This window comes from Acyrthosiphon pisum, chromosome A3, assembly GCF_005508785.2.
Source record: "Acyrthosiphon pisum isolate AL4f chromosome A3, pea_aphid_22Mar2018_4r6ur, whole genome shotgun sequence".
Classification (NCBI taxonomy): domain Eukaryota; kingdom Metazoa; phylum Arthropoda; class Insecta; order Hemiptera; family Aphididae; genus Acyrthosiphon; species Acyrthosiphon pisum.
The window spans coordinates 32,507,963-32,530,634 of NC_042496.1; the positions used below are offsets into that span (position 1 = coordinate 32,507,963).

The window sequence follows — 22,672 nt, forward strand, 5'->3', positions numbered from 1 at the left end:
AATTACTTGCAAATTTTCGCAATTTTGACATATTTCGTATAAATTTAAACTTTAAGCACTTATAAAAAAAAATTGTGACTAACGATTTTGGATTTTTTTTTATCACTGTGAGAACAACTTATAAGAAACCTTGTATTAAATTTTCAAAGTTTTCTATCCAACCAAAAATTTTTTATCGTTATTTAAAAAAAAAATACTTAGAAAAATTGAAAATTTCATTTGTCTATAAATAGCTCAAAAAAAGTCGAAACACTTTGAAAATTTAACCCTGTATAGACAACGCTAATATAAACATCTGTTGCAAATTTCAAGTGCTTACAATAATTATTTTTTGAGTTACAGTAAAATTAAGTTTTCGTTTTTGTCAAAAATTGGTTTTGCGTAAAAATTCGCGTTTTTCCGTTATTTTTTTAAGGTTTTTCCTGCCGCTTTTGAAAAGTATTGGGAAATTTTCACTTTTGACCCCCCAAAGTACCAACTAGATTCACTTTCCTTTCAGAAAAGGTACAACTTTTGAAAATCGAAGCATTTTTACTGCTCCAAAAGTTGTCGTCAGACACAAAAAAAAAAAAAAAAAAAAAAACACACATCATTGTAAAATCAATACATTCATCACTTCGTTCAGAATCTAAAACAGCATACTTTTACCTATTCTTCCTTCCAAGCCATGTCTAGAATTTGAGCAAGACTGGGAAAGTCAGTGTATTATAATTCGTAAAAAGTTAAAAGTTTAAAACTGATTAAAAAAAAAATTCATCTCATTAAGGTAAAAATGTTATGTCCTAGCCTTGTATTTTAATGGTTTTAACAACCGATTAACTTAACTTATTTCTTTTAAAGCTTAATGTAATATGTTTAATGGTGATATTAACACCCATATGAGGTAATAAAGAAAATATAAATCGCCATCAAAAAATCAACATAATACTATCATCTAATATCATATGTACCTAATAAACTCATGACATTTTTATGTCAACAAAACAATAAGTACAATCGACAATATTAAAAACGACATTTTAACGTTATTATTTTAAATGAAAAACTGTCTCATTTAGTGTAATATATATATTTTGTTTATTGTTATCTATGATATAAGTATAGTATCGTTTTTTTTTTTTTACTTATTTACCGCATAAAAATTATCCTCAACAGGAGAGAACAAAGTTTAATATTATGATAAGTTATTATAAGTTTGACATTTTTAATATTATCGGCAATGTGACTTTAGGCCGTTGAAAAAAATAAGTTTTAACCACATTTATTAGTATAAGTAATAAAAAAAAAATAAAAAACAAACGTGCTATACATTTTTTATTTATCGGACCACTAGTGCCGTGCGGTTCTCGCGTATCACGCGGTTAAAATATTTAACTTTAAAAATGATTCGCTTATAAAACACCAACGCAAACACCGAGCTATTTTATTGTAGTAACACTAATAGTAGTGGTAAAGTGTGTGGTTATAAATTATAATATTATATTCCATTTGCGTGTCACTGCGAAAATTGTTAACCGCAGCCGGCGGAAGTAGTGGGAAGACGTCACGGCACATCGAAGTTACATTATAACACGACTGTTATCACGTGTTATAGTATTATCGTCTCAAAACGTGTCAATGGTTTTCGATATTTTTGGCACTCTCATTCCATCGCTTCCGACGAACAGCCGAGGAGGAGCGCCGCCGAAGTTGGTGACTTGGCGGCGACCAAGGCCCTGCGTATACTATGACGGAATCGTGGCGTGTGGAAGTGGTGAAGTATCAAAATTTCGATCTAGGTCACGAACGGGCGAATTCGAATAAATGTGGAAAACGTTCGTTGTTGTTCTTTTCCTCGGATGTATAGGTACGTGTGTATGTACGCATGATATTATGTAAAAAGGAAAAATGACAAACAAGAGAGCGCAACGCCAACTATACAAATCATATAATATAGCAGCCGACACGGAACGCGCGGGGGTGTATATATATTTTATCAGCATAACAAATTGTTGTTGGTCTCTCCTCTGGTTTTTTTTTGTTTTTCGACGCTGCGGCTTTTGTATCTTATACACACACACACACCCCAAAAATATATATTCACCACCGCAACGCGCGGGGGTTATAGGGCACGAACGATATTTCGAGGGGACATGCCTAGAATATTAATAACGAGAGGACAGTCGACCGGCTCTCGTATATGCAGAGCGGCGGCAGCGGTGGCGGGAAATTTAAACACGAGCTCCTCCGCTAGGTAAAACAAAACAAAATAAAAATAAAGTATTTACGTGAGATATATAAATATATATATATATATATTATATTATATCTCGTTATGTTTACTTATATCATAAAGACCATTGGAAAACCCCCGCAAAAAACGTACCGCGCAGCAGTGGCACGCTCGGTGGATAAACATTGTTTTCGCGTCTTAGAGACGAAAAACTCACTAAATATCGCGCGTTTATTGTGCGGAGGTTAAGTCCGGCGTAGACCTGGGCGATCCTACCCCGCTGTGCCCACTGTAATATTATTATACATGTACACTACGTATATCGGATATCCGGCCGGCATACAAATGCACATGCCCTGCTGTGTACACTATGTATGTATATGTAGATGTGTGGCAACGCGCCGCAGTTATATGTCCGGCCCGCGTGTGCGTTTTAGTGAACTTCGCGGGCTGTTTCAGACAATAAATGATGCGATTTACGAGACGGTCGTAAAAACGACTTGTGCGTTATATTATTGTTGTTATTATTACACGTGCCGTCCAGTGGATTGAATTTCAGCCAAGATATGAAGCCCGGCGGCACGCTTTGCGCATCCATCATGTGGCTCGGAGATGAGTTTGAGATCAAACGACCGTGTCCGGACGCGGACGATACTCTGCAAAACTTTCGGACTTGGAGGGCGTACTTCACCGGTAGGTAGGTACCGATAACTTTTTCGTCCGCGACAAATTAAACATATAATTATCTTTCCGATTATGCGGTCCTATACGCATAATATTATACCAAGCTAGTACTTATATAATATATAAGTGTATTTATGCCGTGTTATATTGTACGCACGACTCTGTTTGTGTTTTACGATTGTTTCACTAACCATATACCTACTGCAGCGAGATGGGAAAATCGTTTTTGATAAAACGCAATCGCCATAATGTCATAGTACAATATTTCATGCAACAACAACAACAACAACAATAACAAAAACAAAATTTCCAGTAAAATATATAATTTTAAAGCTTATCTGAGTGGTATGACAGTAAGTATAGATTTTATTCCTACGCGGTATAATTTTATATGATAGGTACTGAAATCTGCGGGTGTTACATTAATTCGTGTTTTTTAATGTCCTTATATTATTAAGGTGAATAAAAACCCCCATACGCACGTACATACTGTTAGTTTATACATTTTTTTACTCATTACACATTGGGTATTATGATGTTATGTTAAATACAATATATTGTGGTTGGATGTTCAAAGTTATATTTTAGTACTTGATTGAAGTCTAAATATTATTTTTTTTTTTAGATTTTTTAACTAGAATATAATATACAGATATATTTGAATATTTCTAATCAAAAATTTACCAATTATTAAAAAAATGATTTAATGAAAAATAAAACTTTTTAATTATATTATTTTAACACGTAAAATAAGACATTATTTTTAGATTCTAATCGGAGCAATGGATGTTTTGATGATGTGTGTTTTTTAGGCCTTTTTTCGATTTTTATTAGCTTTTTTTTTAATTATTGTCATTTGTCAATATGAAATTGTTTGCTTGCTCAAAAAAACTTGAAAATTCAATATAAGCTTCCTAAAAGTTTTCCTAAATAAGTATAAAAAATAAAATTCACTGGAAAGTCAAACTAATTTTTTATGAGCTTTAGATGTTCAATTTTTTTCGACATTGCAGGATGTTTTCACATAAGTTAACGAATTCTCTTCGAAAGATTTTCCTATTGTAATTCAAAAACAAAAAGACATACACACAAGACATTTTCACTATAAAAAGACATTTTTTCAAATGCAATTTTTTTACCTAAAATGAATTCAACCTACTGTATTTTAAATGAAAAATGACTGATAAATTACTTAAATAGCAATGTCTTAAAAATATATGTACCTAGCAATATAGGCTGACAGGCCTTCTTTGCTCATAATTGTATTCCGTATAGAATGATTTGATATAGTTGAATTCAAATTTAACACATCCATCAGTGGTCCCTATAATATAGACACCTATTGTTGTACAGAAAAGTGGTACCTACTTTCTCAAAATTTTTATTATTACTAAATATTATAATTTTATTATATTTTACAAGGAAAAAAAATTGATATACTAATAAAAATTTAACTTCTAAAATGTATTATTTATATTATTTATTTAAGTACCTAAAACGAATTATTAGAAAACACTTAGATAATATTATTGAAGTGAATATTTGGATACAATATGTGTTCTACTGTTGTATAATTTTATAGTTCATCGTATAACTAAAAATTTTAAAATTTTTAATAAAAAAATAATTAGTGTTGTCTATCATCATCAACAAAACAGTGTTACGGTGTTCCATCATTACAATTAAATTATTTTATGAGTTGATCATAATCATTAGGTATGAAATTGTATTATTCTTAATATTTTATATTACTCTTGACATTACACTAATGGACGAGATTAAAATAGAATGCTTTCTAACTTTGTATAGAGTACCTATCCGAGTAATTGTTTTTAGTGTGATTATTTTGTTGTCGTACAATTAAAATAGCACGCATTTTTAATTATCCCTAGGTATATTATTATTATCCACCTCAAAACAGCAAATGTTCCATAAAATTGTGTTTCAGACTTCGTACTTTATTATTCACCGTGTATATATAGTATATAAATAACTGCATGCTACCACGTCTTCATACATTTAATGATATTCGTTGATAAACATAAAACATGGTGATGGGACGTCCTGTCGCACCTGAACAATATTATTATTTTATTGCAGACAGAACTAGTAAACACATTGTCTAAAAATGGGTTATTCTCTAAAAAAAAAACCGAATATTTTAACTTTATACCCCAAAGAATACAAACAATTTATGGATAAACTCAAATTATTTTACGACGAGTTACGTATATTTCTATATTCTTATAAAAAATATTTTATTCAACATTAATATAAACATTTTTTGGTGTAATAATAAGATGTTGTTTTAATATCTTCTCACAAGTGACAAGTGTATACACACAGTGTTGGGAATAGATAACTAATAATTTATCTAGATAAAGATAAAGATGACTGTAATAATTTTTATCTAGATACAGATAAAGATAGTCATACTAAATTTTATCTAGATAAAGATAAAAATTAATACATTTTTATCTAGATAAATATGAGATAATTTCATGTTTAATTTTGAAAATATTCAGGATACTTACTTGAGTCTACAGGTAAAAAAAAATACATAATTTAAAATTGTTTAAAGCAGAGGACATAGGTCGTACAGATCGGTTAAGCGATAACTGAAATACAGGGAATTCAAATAGGGTTTTATAAATATTAAATTGTTATAAATTACAATTATTATAATATTATTATGCTTGTGAGTGTTGAATATTGGTTTATTTTTGTTGGTTCAAAACAATAATTATTTTTCATACTTTGTACACAATTCTATAAAACGGGTATCAGCTAATGAGACCATCATCATTCGGTGGTGATCGGCGGCCGGCGGGAAGCAAGGATAGATGTTTTTCCTTTTGCTATTATTAGTTGTTCTTACAATCTTACCTACTACATGCCCATTACATATTTCTATTTTTGGGTTTTCTTATTGTTTACGATTTAGAACTCCAGATTAACAATGAATATTAATAAATATTAAAATCATGGTATTATAATGCATATTACTAAACGTGTTTTCTATGTAATAGATGAAAAATAGAAAAATGTAAAAATAAAATAATAAAAATATTTTAAATTTTCAAATTTTTTTTTAGTTCATTTAAATAAATTATCTAGATAAGTACTCAAAGATAACTAGAATTTTATCTAGATGAAGATAAAAGATAAATAATTTTTATCTAGATAACTTATCTAGATAAATTTATCTAGATATTTCCCAACGCTGTATACACATAATATAATATTATTATAATTTAACTTCAATTTTGAATGAATATGTACAAATAGTATATTGAGTGTGGCATATAAAACATAATATTATACTATATTTTTAACTAGTATAATATTAAAAGGTAGGTACCATTAAAAGTAAACGCTTTAACGATACCAAAAATACTTTTACGTAGGTATAATGTCAAACAGAAAATATTATTTAACCAAGAATTCCAGTGGGATCGTGATAAGAGAAATAAGGAAAAACATAATATAATATTACGTTGTACATAATAATGCAGTATAAAAGCCGCTGGAAACATTGTGAATTGTTTATTCAGTGAAAATAAATGGAATACCTACGATAAATCTCAAAGGACTTCTCGTCAAACCATTACGGGTTGCGTTAGTCGTCCAATGCGGTATAGGCGCTGCAATTTTAAACGTTTATCACATAAACTCGGTAAATCCATTGTTTGTTCGTTAAGTCTATCAATTGCCTTATTTTACTTGTTGTCGAATGTGGTTTACATAGTGTTTGTCTGGCTTACCGATTGCAACAAAGGTTATGTGTGTAGGGTGTTTGTGGGGGTGTGCAGGACTGTCCTCCGGTTTAAGGAGCTTATCCGAATTGTCGGGAGCAAGTGCTGCACTCTTAACGAGCATAATCCTCCCATCCGATTTACGTGACAAGGCGCTAAAGGGTACTTGCCAAGTTGTCATTAACCTCGCCGAGTACAACATCCGCGTTCAGTCACTTTATAGATTGATTATGCCATCGTGATTACAGACATATTATTATCTCCTACGAATATTTCGATATCAACGATCAATTGTATAAATGTATAACTAATAGGGTATTTACTGTTCTTACATAATTTTTTTGTTTGTTGTAGTTTGATTTCGTATTAGGTTGACAATAAATTCGATATTTTACTCTGGCCATAGTTTAATATTATAAGTCCTATATAAGTTGAACAGCTTTGTGTTCACTTCAAAATTTATGTTGATGTCAAATTATTAGTCGTGTAGACATCACATTACATTATATCACTTGTATATTATATTAATACTAAATGAAAGTATCTTCTAGAGAATAAATAATAATATAGTATGCCACTTATAAATGAGTGTCTATATAATATATATATATCAGCAAAAACGTATCGTTTTGATTTTACGTGTATCAGATAAATTAAATTATAGATACACGTTGAATGATTAGGGTAGTTTACATAATATAGTTTAATAACTAAATATGGAAATATCATAAAAGAAATTCAGTATATTCATAGTGATTCACCAAGCCTGCTCAGTTCTCACCTCCCTGTTTTACTTTAGTAATAACTTATTCAAATTCTTAAATATATTTATTTTTTTAATACCTAAGGAGTTTCCTGTGGTGACACAACAACTTCTGTATTTCAAATAAGAACCTTCTTTTTTACTGTAAATAATTATAATTCAATCATTTTATCAGAAAAAAAATATCTGCTAAACAGTGAACCTACGTTTAAAAATATGTTCCTAACATAAGTTTGAATCACTAAAGGACACTAATAAAATGTCGAAAAATCATAATTGAAATAAAAATGTAAATGGTGAATCACTCTTATCAATCAAAATACGTCATTGGAGATTAAATTATATTATTAGAGTATTAGACCACTAAAGTTAATTGATAATTTTAATTTCTCGCTGACTACTAAAAGGAAGGATAATCAAAGTATCGAAAATGCTCCATGTTTACGTACGACATCCCAAATAAATCCAATTAAATAGGTATATCTTATATTACATTAACAGTTACCTATATGTTTAATGAACATCGAATGTGCTAATATGTATTTTAGTTTGAAAACCTGAACCCTGGACACGCCGGACGAGTAGGACGAATTACGTTCGCTCAAGCAGGGATATAATCCCACGGGAAATCTCCACAGAAATATCAAAAAAACATTCAGTGAAATGAAAACCAGAGTAGCTAAAGCGAGATCAAATATGACAAAGTGGGTAAATTGACAGAGGTCAGACAATGTTAACTGATACTGCTACGATGGACTAAACGACAATGGCAAAGCCAGCTCTGTTTTTGACTACAAAATTATTTACGAACTTTCATTATTTTTACAAACTTTAAACGCTTATTACAAAAAAAAAAAAAATGTCGACTAAGTAATTTCAATATTTTTTGAATGCTGTAAGACGATAGTTCGAAGATTTTTGTAGTAAAACGCCAATCTTTAGTACTAACAAATAAAAAAAAGTATTGTAAATAAAATATTTTTGAATAGGTAGGTACTTATCTATTATATTATAATATTATGATGATTCTGAAAAGTACTATGCATTTTTACTTTTGATCTTTCAAAGTACAGATATATCTAATTTTCTTTATACAAAAACCATCAAGTTTAAGTTTTAATTATTTTTACTGCTTCTAGATGTGATTACAGTCAATAAAAATTAAAAAAATTTTTAAAACACACTTTTCTAAAGTGAAAAATTTGCTTTATATAAGTTATTATTAATAGCATATTTTAACAATCGATGGTTTAACAATTTGTAAAATATTCTTTTTGTAGACTTCTGTTAAAAAATAAAAAACCGCTAGATAGTTTGATGTAGGTACTATGATGATTCCTTGTAGGACCAAAAAATGCAAATTTTGCATGTACCTACAATGATATAAATGCACAGTTTCCCTTTTTATTTTTTTACTAAAAAGAAATAATAAAAATACTGTAACCTAAAATTAAAAACGAAACTGAATAGTTGTATAAAACATTTTTAACCGTTCCGAAAAATATATTTTAAAGACTGATTGATTTTTGCAATAATTTAAAGCCCATTTGTATAAAAAGAAGTAAAAATAACAACAAAAAATAAACTACCTGTCTTTATCGATTAAATGATATTAATGGGCCTTGTTTGGAACTTTGTCTAAAGATATTGTGCGTGTCACTCTATTAAAATTAGTCGTGAGCGTTGGTATAGGTAGCCTTTGTATAATACTAATATAACATTTTATCCTAAACATAAAACATTTAATTTCAGTCTATGCATAACCACTTTTGTTGTCTGATAATGTATCTATGATATTTCTTATAATACATAAATAAATACGTTGCTTATAAACACATAAAGATAATATTTTCTTTTGTTGTTATAACTAATTTGGAAGCCACTAAAATATTGTGAAGACACAAAAGAGCAGTGCCACGAAGAATTTTGAATACCTCTGAGATATACAGAAAAAATCACTACCGGGACTTTAGAGTATTAGATTACAAGATTATTTTTATTATTATTTTTACCGCTAATTCTTAATATTATTTAATGATGCAAAAAAAATAATATGAACATTTTCTGAAATACCTTTAGGATTACTTGGATGAAAATTAATCGTAATCATTCAATAATCGGACCGTGGCCTCAGTGCTTCGAGTATTACAAATTACGATTTCTCCAGGCCAGTAAATCACTCATTTTCAGTGGCGTTTTGCCAAGGGAGTCCTTGAAACTGTGAATTTTCTCCAATAGAAAAAAAAATAGAAGGAATAAATAATTATATTAAATATTTAAAAGCAAAACAAAGTTTTCTTATATTTTTATGCAGCATTAATCAAATTTTATAATAGTGTATATATTTTTTTGAAATAACCAAACAATTATTTTTGTGTTAATTATCCGACGGAAAAATAATGTGTATTTATAGTTGTTTTTGTTTCCCAAAGTCAGAAAAAAGCTATTATATATTTTGTGTTGCTTATAACTTTTCGCTCAATAATATTTTTGTGTGTTAAATGTTAATAAATTTCCGTTGAATTCGATAAAATAATATTATGCATAGGTATGTCATATTTTGCTGTGGAAATAATTTGTATATTATGTTCAGTTTGATTTTGGCCGAATGCTATCAGAATGTTAGCACAAGACCAAAATTCACCAACGCGAAGAGAGGTACTGCCAAAAGAGAACGATGTAAGAGTGTAAAAAATGTTTGTGAGTACAAACAAATTTATTTTTAATTATTTTAGAGCGCGTAACATGTTAGGTTTTCATTTCAAAAATGCGTTGATATCTTCACATGCAATTCTTGAAATTCCATAAGATATTGGGCATTTTAAAATAAGATGATCTTTATGTTAACAGTTCAAGACACTTAAAAATTCTTAAAATAAGAATATTAGAATACGTAAACATATTTAAAATACAGGTGATTACGGTTAGTGAATCACCCCCAAATATTGTAACGTGATGTCTGACGACAACAAGCCTAAGCTTTTTAAAATGTAATATTTATCGACTTAATTTTTATTAGTATAAACTTAATAAATAATGAGTTACTTTTAATTAAATCCAAGTTATGTTAATTTATAAATAATTAAATAATATATATAATACAATTATTATTGATGATACATATTATATTACATAAACATTTACTTTTATTATTTTAATCCATATTACTGGCTATTTATATATATATATATATATATATATATATATAAATAACTTACCTTAATAAGTTAATTGTAAGTATTCATAGTAATTATAACTATATTAACTTAACTGAGCTGAAAAAAAATTAGAATAACTATTTACTACTTAAGCTTATTAAAATATTTTCAATCGACTTAACTAACAACTCAATTAAAAATTATCATTAACTTGCTCTGGCTTGGACGACATAGTCTGTACGCCAGATGATTAGTACTGCAGCGATGTTGTGTAAATTGTGTAGTATCAATAATGGCGAACGGTTTCCGGGACGACTGTCGTCGGGCGATAGGTTTTCTGATAATTTAATAATAAGTTTAATATTTACACGCTATAATGTTCTTGGTATAATAATAATGTCTGGCTTTCATTTATTTATATTCTTGGACGTCCCGTTTCATTCGTTAAGGCTGAAATGCGCAAGGGAGAGGAAAATATAGAAAGTCTGAAGTCCGCCTGACACGCGTCGACCGCATTGCAATAATATTCGTAAATTATAATAATATCACCCAGGAGACGTTTACAGCATTGCGGTGGTGGTAGTCCTTATAATAATATAATATGATAACTTAAAATTTGACCTACGCGTCTCACGATATTGTCACATTTTGCAAGACGTGTATATTTTGGTAGTCTATTATAATATTATAGTACGCTGGGCAGTACGCGTCGAATTTGACAGCGACGGCCGATAATTGGATTTCTCGGTCCGCGAGACAGAGTAGTGATTCACCACCGAGCGCCACACCTTTTATCCTTTAATAATGCATTCGACTAAATTGTGATTCATTTAAATGTTTTACTGTAAGCTTAATGATAATAATTTGGACCTTATAGTTGCAGTATTCTAAGACAACAATGTCGTGATGCGTGATATGTGTTTGTCAGTCGTGGTGATTGGGGTATTTATATGAATGTGGGTATTATGTATTTTTTTTTTTTTTGTGTTACCCATAATATATTTTATTTATTTTCCTACAAATATATTATTATATACGATACAAAAAACTGCACCTGGAGATGTGCGAAGTTCGTTTTGATTATTCAGCACACGTATCGTCCATGCGTCGTTCGTCTAATTGAAATATGGTATGTATAAGGCACATATTATAAGGTCAGTTCTTGGACTGTTACGGGTTAAGAATTTTTTTTTAAATTCTAAATTCCGATTGGCCCGAGAAATATACTGTTACTATTAATACATATTTTTATTTATAAATAACGTCGAAAAACAAATAATACTGTCGTCACTTGAGATCGCATTTTTTATTATTATCGTATATAACTGTAGCTGTACTTTGTTTAACATATAGGTATGCTTTTGGAATGAGTAGTTTTTTTTACTGATTTCCACGAGGCCCATTTTTGTAACACTTCGTTCATTTCCATAGAATCGTAGAAACGTAGATGAATGTAGATGAACAGTAAAAACAAAACATAAAAAAAAAATGATTTAAATTCCTAACAAAATGTAGCATTATACTAGATATTTTTCTACTGTAGGTACTATAAACAAAAGCATATCTATGATTTATCAATTTTCTTTGAAGAGGAAATAATATATAAATATTAATTACATTTTCTCTCTGCAACTATAACATAGTCCGTGGTAATTGATACTGACTTGGTACCTTACGTGCCTATTCTTATATAACGGAAGGAGATCGTGGAGTTTTCACGGCGAAACGGCATTCGTCGACCCCAAAGTGTAATAAGTTACATGCCGCATATGACTAATAATTATTCTGGATTCTGGACACACACTTTACAAGCTATATTAATATGGAATGTAAACACAATTTGTTTTACATCTTTCCGATTAATGCATATTAGTATTTAGTATGCATACTATGTTTAATACATGTTAAATATATAGGTAGTATAATATGCCTAACCATCGAGAAGAGATACTTAGCGTATTTAATTAATTTCTCAAACAATATTTTATAGCCTCCGTCCACCCACTATACCAAGATTACCGTCAAGGATATAAGCTATTAAATTAATATTTTTTATTAAAATAGATTATTCATTATATTAACCGAAATATCTTATATAGTTATATCACAATATATATTCTATATTATAATAATTAAATGTTATTTTCTAATTGGAGTAAATTTTTATTTTTGTTTTTTTTTTTTTTTTTTGGTTTCATAAAAAAGCTTATTTGGCCGTAGAATAAGTATGGCTATTATAGTGTTATGCGAAGATAAAGGACATATTCGAGGCTTTATAAACAGAAAGTGTATACTGCATATCATACTCATACTCATATCATATTATTGCTGCTTAGTGCGTATATTCTATGGTTTCGTGGTTTTATCGATATATATATATATTATATATATAATATAATAATATAAAATACGCGGTACAAACGGATTTTGAATTTTCTCGAAATCGCGTTTTGAAGCGATCGAGTTCAGCGAGCCATTCGTGTCGATAAAGTGACCGATTGAAGTTTTTTAATCCTATCAATAGATACTATAATACTCGTTTCAAATATTCGTAGAAGCTATTGACCATGTCTACAGTGTAAATTAATATCTTTGAATTTTTCATAGTAAGTAAGACATCGTAAACAAGTGGTAAAATAGATTTTTCGTCAATAAAAAAACAAAATAAAATGTAACAAACTAATAAACGTATAAATAATATTGTATACACTAAAAATAAACAAACAAACAAATAATATTGTTTGTTTTATTATTTATTTAAGCTTATGCAGTTTTACCAATGTTGGAATATTTAATCTGTTATATTATAGTTTATTGAACTCTTGTTTTTCGTTTAAATTTGTTCTCTCCCACGGGATTCGATGCTGACTGTTATTTTGACGAAAACTTACTTATTTATCGTGGTATTGTACCCCGTAAATTGAAAAACCTAAGAATTCTAAAAACGGATATTTGAATTCGTTTCCACTTAATATATTTTTCTTAAATTTGCCTTAAAAATGTTGGGAGATGAAAAATTTTCAATCAGTGATTTTACGAAAATACGAGATAAAAACCGAGATGGGTGCAAACAAACTGCAGAGATGGTCACGGGTTTCGACTTGAAACTATTTCAAGTAAGCTTCATAACAAATTTAAATATATTTTTCAGATCTCTATTATGGGCATTAGGTAGGTACTATAGTTTTGTCAGTACTACTTTGGTCGGAAAATGTACACTTCTTAGAGACATAGGTATTAGAGACATAATATTATTATTATATTACTCGTCGATCGCAGATTGGGTGACATGTGCGAAACGTACACTAATGATCACACTTACTACGGTCGCGGTATCAAATCACCCGAGTCAATAGGAATCGTGTTTTTTTTTTTTTTGACACAAATGAGCGTCTTCGCCGTCAAAATCGTTGCCGACTTTCTAGTTCGACTAGCAATGTCGGTCAATGGATCCCCCGAGTGTTGTAAGTTGTAACGATGTCAACCACCGGAAGGGAGGTACATACCGACGATCAAACAAAATCTGGAGATGAACGCTCATATCGGAATATTGTCATAATATAAGATACATACTTTCAAAAATTTTCGAACGCTTTGTATGTATGCGCACGCAGTATGCATATAATATTATTATGGTCAATCGAGATGTGTTCAACGTCTATGTCCATGAATAGTAATCGGATTACCGTTTAATAATACATATTATATATTATACAACCTTCGTGAATAGCTTTGCGTACTTGAGGTCCACCCTGTCGAGTGACAGTGATAATAATAATATATATTAAAATATACGACACGTGCGTGGGTGGGTGCAAATGTATTGTATTATATTGTACCTGCTGTATGGTAATAACTGTGTGTGCCTTTGTGTGTGTGTGTGTTGTGTGTGCGTGTAAGCTTTTTGTCGGTCGATGAAAGTAAAATGCCCGCACCACGTGTGCGTGTGTGTGGGTGAGTGCGTTTAGTGGACAAGTGAAACATCCCAGGTCCCGAGTTCGGGATTTTCCGGTCCGTTGGATCGACGAACGGTTTTCGCTGAAATTGTCGTGTACCTATACCTACGTATATAATATATCGTGTACACTCGTTTTGGCCGACGAATTTTGGTTAGGGACTATATTTCATCCAGATTTTTTCCGGGACGCAATGTATGCGTGACAATGATTTAATGTTATATTGTACCTATTTATACCTCTAATAACTACTGCGATCTACAGACGCAAGTAATTAGATATTATGTGGAATTCATCATTACAATTTGTTAAATATGTATTCAAAATTTAGTAAATTGACTGCGAATTTGAGGAAACAAATTCAAGTAGGTGGGTATACGTATAATCATATGGATTAAAATCATACATTATTACATTTGCAAAATTAAATACGCCAGTAGAAACATTTAAAGTAAAGAAGTCACTCGACAAGTCACAACGGTAAGAAAAATTACTAGGTATAATGTAGTTAAATTGTATTTTACCGATAAAACTGACCGAGTAAATATACCAAGATAATATTATAATAATATCATATAAAACATCGTGGTACCTGTATGATTTATTTTTATTGATCACATCGCTAACGAATATCTCATACTATATAACCCGTTACTGGGATTTTAACGGTAAACATTCCAAGTATTTAAAACGTATATTATGTTGTATATGTACGAAATTCCAAAAAAGTCTCAGAAAATTAGTCTGCTTCGAAATAAATGGGAATTAAAAATATATTATGTTTTACCTTTAAAGAAGTAAAATATTATGTAATTTTTCTTTAACATTTTTAATTTTGCGATCAATTTAAATTATGTAAAAAAATTATTTTGAAAAACTTCAACACTTTTTGAAATATTATGTTAATAATATGATTAACTATTAAAAATATAATTAATTGGTACAACCAATTGAATACCATAAGATTGGTCGACGTGGACGGTGGTTTCGTAATTTGCGTTTACTTTCTTCTTCGTACTGTTTTTGCCTCACAATAATACGACTGATACGACTATCATAATGAACATTAATGTGTTATTTCGATAAGACACGTGCAAAGCCAATTGTTGTTTTACCATAGGTGCCCCCAAGAGTTAAAACGCGAGCAAAAAAATATTGTAATTTTTATAACAAAAGCTTATTTGATTGTGGGAGATTTTCATTGCAGTCAATTACACGATAGACCTTCTCTCGTGAACTTTGATGCCATTTTTCTATGTAGCAAATATATTGCATGATATTCAATCAGTAATCGGAAAGTGTAATTTTCGTATAAAGTCTTAAAATCTTAACCAGAGGTTGACCATAATATATTATAATCACAATATCAAACGATGGTCACCATATTTTTAAAAACACAAAATGGTTCACAATAAACTCCAACAATATCATTATAGATAACCATATTACCAGCCGTTCCCGTGTTCTGTAACTCTCATGATATTGGAGATAGCGCCAGTTCCGGGTTCAGTGGTCGTATCCAACGTGTGAAGAATTCTTCTACACGGAAATTCCATCTACAAAGTTTACCGAAAAAAATCGGAAATTTGAGTCTGCGAGACGTTTTAGGTAGGCGCTTTTAAAACTACAATACAACTAGTATAGTGCATGATTATCATAAATTTTAAAGATCGAATATAATATCATCACGTATCAAGAGATTTTCCTTTTGTAGTTAGTTGATGGCAGCTGTCAGGGGTGGATACAATGGGGGATGATATGGGGGATAAGTTCCTCTATTAACATACCATCTTAAAGATTCTTTTCCGTTTATATTAATTGCATTTACAAAAGTATGTCATATTTTATATAGTATCTGGAAGCACCTATACAATACATTGTGAGTTTATGGTTAGTCACTTTTTAAAGTTAAGAGTATTATAGGTATTTAACTTAAATTTATAAGACTTTTATAAGTTTATCATACTTTGAGTATATTCAACTATCTTTTTAAATTCCTAAATCTGCCCCGGGTTGGTGTGTAGCATATTATATTATATCTAATAAGAAATAATATAAAGAAACTTAAACGCTGTGTATTATATCTAGCGGCTCTATTTAGTAGAAACCATAATCATTTTATAAAAGTTTTTAAAATTTATGAACAGATTTATAAAACAGTTGACCAAAATATTAATTTCTTCGCTGCATCAATGTTTCAATAATATATTATTATAAAATATATTTAATTCACTTCAGAAAATTCAAAATAAACCTTAAACAGTTAGGTAATAATTTATTAAGATAATAATATAATAATATTGTTATGAATATACCTACCATTCATATAATAATACGTATTGCATGATTTAAACTTTCCATACCTAACGTAATATTAATTAATAATATTTCATTAAATCATGATGAAAATAATATTATGAAAAATACACGACATAAATGTATGTGAATTTCAACGGGGCTACATACAGTTCAACATATTTTAATTACCCGCACGCACTATTATAATATAAATTATGTCATGGACATAACAACTAAACACTACAGTAACTTGACTTGCTTCATGTTAAAAATCAAGTTTTACAATAGACTATCTTTTAAAATATTTACCTTATAATATTATGAGATCATACGATTATTTTTATTTTTAATAACCGCAAATTTGATAATTTTGCATCATATTCCTACAGCATAGCCTGTGTTATTAATAAAAAACATATTATCGTTGTTGTTCTGATGATTTATTACTACCTACGCTAGAATATAATCATAATACGATACACAGTATTATATCCAATAGAAAATTGTTCCCTATTATACCTACAAACAATATATTACTAACGAAATTCGGTTACTGAGTGTTGTTTTAAAATTTACTCTTTCGGGTAACCATTTAAATATTAATATTGACTTTTCGAGAAGAAATTTAATAAATTAAGCCAAATAATAAAAAAACATTAATAACAATGAACATTATATTCATGGAAATAAAATCAAAATACATATAATTTGATTTATTATATTTACATTTGTTGGATTAATATTATTTTACTTGTTCATATACTTTGTACAAACAATAAAGTTTAGAATCCTAAAAACAATTTACAGTTAATAACGACTGCGACTTTAAAATAGCTTTTAAATTAATCGCGTGCCAACAATAAACAGAATTATAACGTAATAAATTCAATTTCAAATCGTCTAAACGTTATTTATATATATTTTTTTAATATTATAATGGACGATTTAAAATTTTTTTTCCCTCCGTAATTGGATTTTACACGCGAACGCAAATTAGATTTGTAAACATGAAACATGTCGCACCCCGTTAAAAACAGTATAACGTGGTGGTGATCAAAGTGACAGTGAGCTGAGTCGGTGATACGATGACGTTTAACCGTATTATATAAACTTTTCACAATCAAAACAAAATAGCAATATTATTCGGCAACCGATCCGACGTAGTATTATTACTATATATGCACACGATAAATTCTCTATGTGAGAAAATTTTTATTATCGGCCATAAATATAAATTATATAAACGAGTATCCGTCTGAGATTTAAACGATGTCATCATGAATATTATCAATGATTCTTGTGGAACTTACTGCACTCGTACAGGTACGACTACGACGATGCTTTGACGATAGAGCCACTCTTACGTTCAGTTGTCACATCAGCTTGAACAATGGTACACATTTGACAGAAAAGTCTTAATATACTTAATATATTATAATACATATACTATTAAAATAAAAAAAATATCTTTAGTAACTATATTTATAATTTATAATTGTAACTAGTGGTTCAATATTGACATTTTTTCCAAGATTAGTTCGTGAGACAATTATTATTCATTAGACAAATTCAAATCAATATAAATTATTGATAAATTTAGAAATGTATTATTCATCTATGTCCGAGGTAAATCTTAGTTAATCTTCCTCGTTGCTGAGAATGACCTATCGCGTATGCCACAAGGAATAAGGATGATTGGAACTGTTGATGATAGTGAGAATAGTGTTCGATATCTATTATGTACCTAGGTACCTAAAACCATCAATAATGAATATTGTTGTTTAAACTCTATACAATGAATTTATGAAACCACGTTTATACTATAGATTAAACAGAGAGTCTGCTAATTCAGAGAATGATAATTAGAATTAATAGAGGATTTAATTGAAACTTCAACTCGATAATATAATTTTTTGGAGGTGCTAGTTTTAATATTGGAGGAGCTAAGCCCTTAAATAATACACTTAATACAGCTACGTGGAACCAGATACTGCGATTCAGCATAAGCCCACTCTTTTCGACGTTGAACAGCCCAGGTGCATGTTATCTTATGTTATTACAATTATAATAATATTATACACGATTGGATTCGATTAAGTAATCGGCGCATTTGCAAATGTCCATGAAAGAAGATCATGAACGAATATTGGCTCACTATATTATAATATACTATCATATTTTCATTGTGTTAACATTAAACGTTTTAAGTGAAATATTGTATTTTCCAAACCAAAACAAAATATTATTATGACTTGAGTTTATTTCGTTAACACCACACTTACTGTTAAAGTTTCGTCATTGATGTTTTTGGCAGTTTTTTCATGCTCATGAGCACAAACTATATCGATGAGATCGAGAAACGATTTCTTTGAAGTATAATCTGTTCAAACAAGACATAACATTTATGAACTGTAAATAAATAATATGTTGTACCTATCTTATTTTATAAGCCAAAAGATAATTTATAGAAAAAATCATCTTTACACAAAATCGATATCCATTATGTTGCTTTGTACATGAGCAGATTCTAAATATTTACATACTATCTCAATGATCCCATTTAATATTTTTACAACTACTGATCAAAATAATATATTCAGTCATTAAATTTTTATAATATACCTCATAATAACTATAGTTTTAATTCCATAATACCTTTATATATTTTTTTAAATTTAATGAATCATTAATGATTTTTTTACTATACTAATTATTTCGATTTATAATAATTTTATATAATATATATGTATCAAGTATAATATTATAATATCAATAATTACGCCTATACAAAATAATAATGAATTTCAATGATTTTCTGGCTTGCGTTTTTGAGAAAATAACTCAATATTAAATAATAGTTTTCCAGTTGACCATTTAAAAGAATATATATACAACATAATATTACATAGGTACGAACAACATTTTAATAATATATACTTATATGTTAAGTTCCTCAAGTATTTGTATAAAGTTGATTGTTATAAGATTAAAAAGACAAACCGTATGTTTACCGAGTTCTTTATACTATAAAATCTCTATCGTTTTGTTAAACTGAATAATTATTTTATAATGGATTTCACAATAACTGAAGAACAATGCAATTGTAAATGAGAAAAAATGTTATTACCGGGTATCTCTTTCCGAACAATATAAATGAAAAGTTGTAAGTAACTTTTGTGACACAGAAATAATAATATAATATTTATATTTATATGAGTGAATATTACCTATCTACGTAATGCACAAGACAGTCATAATTATGGTTTTTCAAGTAAATAATATATAATTATTCGATATAACAAAATTATTGTTCTATAATATTACACAATAAGTAGGTATCGATAAGTAGACATTAATTTGAAAAAAGGTGTAGTTTTAAATTTTAAATTCGATTAATTCGGAGAAAAATGAATAAGCCAATGAATAAATTATTACGTTAAAAGGGTTATTATTATAGTTTTCATCGAATACAAAATTAGCCCTGGTTCTCAAAATCAATAATCAGCATAAATAAATTGAATCTAACTACCAATGAAAATAATTGTAAGTTTCTATTATAAAAAAGTGATGACAGACACACAAAAAAAAAAACAAAAAAAACGGATAACACTCCGATGTACAATAGATGTCTAGAGGAGTCACGGTAACGGATGTGGAAAATTTGAATTCAATCTTATAAAACCATTGTATACAAAAAACGATTCTTAGCGAAAACGTTTTGCTGTCAGCCTATAATATTACCAAGTAAATTGTGTGATCTTATTTGGATTAAAGTGAAGACACTGTATGTATACAATATAGCAATATATACATTAAAAGATTTAAATACCCAAGAATAATATTTTTAAATTAAAACAAAATAATAAATTCGAGTTTATGAGTATTTGTTAATATTTAGGCAGGTGTAATATCAAATGCTTGAATTTAAACTCTTCTAAAAAAAATGATTTGGCTTTCCAGTAAACTGTTTTCTTTAAACGTAGATAAACGTATATGAATCTTGTATTATATTTTTCAAATCTTAGATAATATACTAAAAAATGTTTTTTTGAATTTCTAACTAAAAATAATTTTCAAATGTTCCGTATTCGTGATTTTGTCGAATTTCGCAAAAAAATTTAGATACCTCAAAAATTGGCTAAATATTTTGAAAATTGTGTGGTGCATAGAAAATGCTGATACAAAGATTCAGTTAAAATATGACTTATGTACAGTTATTTTTTTTACAGAATTACACTACAAAACAAATTTTTTTTCGATTTTGTGTAAAAATCTCAGTTGTTTCTTAGTTTATTGTTTGTTTTTCCTGAAACTTTTGAAAATTATTAGAAATTGGGGAAAGAATTTAGATGGAACTTAGAAAACTCAAAGTTGAAGAATTTTTACTGCACCAAAAGGTGGAAATAGAACCTTAAAGAACATTTAAGTAATTGTCAAATTAATACATTCACCGCTCAGCTCAGAATTGGGAAAATAATTTAGATGGAACTTTGAAGACTCAAAATTGAAGAATTTTTATTGCCCCAAAAGGTGGAATTAAAATCTGAAAAAAACATTTAAGTAATTGTAAAATCAATACATTCACCGCTCAGCTCAGAATCTAAAATAGAGGAAATTTAAGTAACCGCTCTACACTATTATGAGTGTCGAGTGTTCCTCGTATTCGATTAAGTCACCGTAGGGTAATATAATAATATTATGTTAAATTTGAATTCAATGATAAATCATTTCATATGAAAAACGATTCTGTGCGAAGACGGTCTGTAAACATAATATTATAATAAACCCCTTTGTCATACATAAAACACAAAAACAAAATATTTATTAGAGGAGATAATAATAAGTATAAAATTGCCTGCAGAACTTTTGTAAATGAAAATAATAAAAAGTCATAAAAAAAAATATATTCTCTATATTACCTATAGTACATTTCAAGTTTGTATGCGGTACGTACCCTTCGATTTATTAATAACATAATATTATATTGGATATCGAAGTAATGTATGTACTTCATTCGTATAATAATTTTATCATACATTTATTATAGCTATTTCATTTTTTTTGCGGTTTTTTTTCAAAAAACGACTGGAATTTTCCGACTTTGATGAATTAGAAGTGCCATTCATATATATATATGTTCAATATAGCACACCCAGTTTTCAATCGATTGCATATAGCTATACAATTTCATACGAAAACTTTCAACCACATTAACTCGTCAAATTCACCATATAAATGCTAAAAAGATACGCTAACCTTTGTAAACCATATAAATTCCTTGTTTCAATAATTTATAATATTATAATTATTTAATAGGTGCAATATGATCTATCGATACGGGTCGGGACGGTCTCATCGTAAATTATGAAATAAAACACATTTTCACATTACGGATGTGGATTTTTTGTTGAGAATTCTATGGATATCATCGCTTTCTGTTTGGTAGTACTAAGCTAAAATTGTATGTAAATATTTTTTGATTGATATAAATTTTAATTTTTAACATTATTTTAAGATTTTGAGCGGGATGATGATAATTTAATTTATATAAGAATTTCGTGTTTGCATTTGACCGTGAAAAATCATGAATTTCTTCCTCCTAATCAATACAAGGGAGTTCACCAACCATGATTTCCCCCCTCCCCACCAATATATTTTTTTATAATTCTTTTATTTAAAATTATGATTTTTATTGGAGATTTTTATGCCATTATAAAATTATATTTTGAAGCAATAACCACTCTTAGTTCTAATAAATTCTTTTGCAGAGTAATTGTTTTAAACATGTCAATACATTTAAATCAAAATATTAGGAAAAAAAGTTTGAATTAATGAAACGTATATTG

The 22,672-nt window shown here is 28.8% G+C and overlaps 1 protein-coding gene across 3 annotated transcripts in view; it reads left to right on the plus strand.

The window, feature by feature from the left end:
* The window catches only part of LOC100573428 (peroxidasin homolog), a 459,362-nt gene that overhangs the window by 253,933 nt on the left and 182,757 nt on the right, over positions 1-22,672 (plus strand). The window contains exon 1 of one of the 3 annotated variants that reach the window (XM_003247261.4): positions 1,265-1,846. The exons of the other annotated variants lie outside the window; for them this stretch is intronic. The gene's annotated coding sequence lies outside the window, so the exon portion shown is untranslated. Of the gene's footprint in view, positions 1-1,264; positions 1,847-22,672 lie in introns of those variants that run through there. 3 annotated transcript variants of the gene reach the window in all.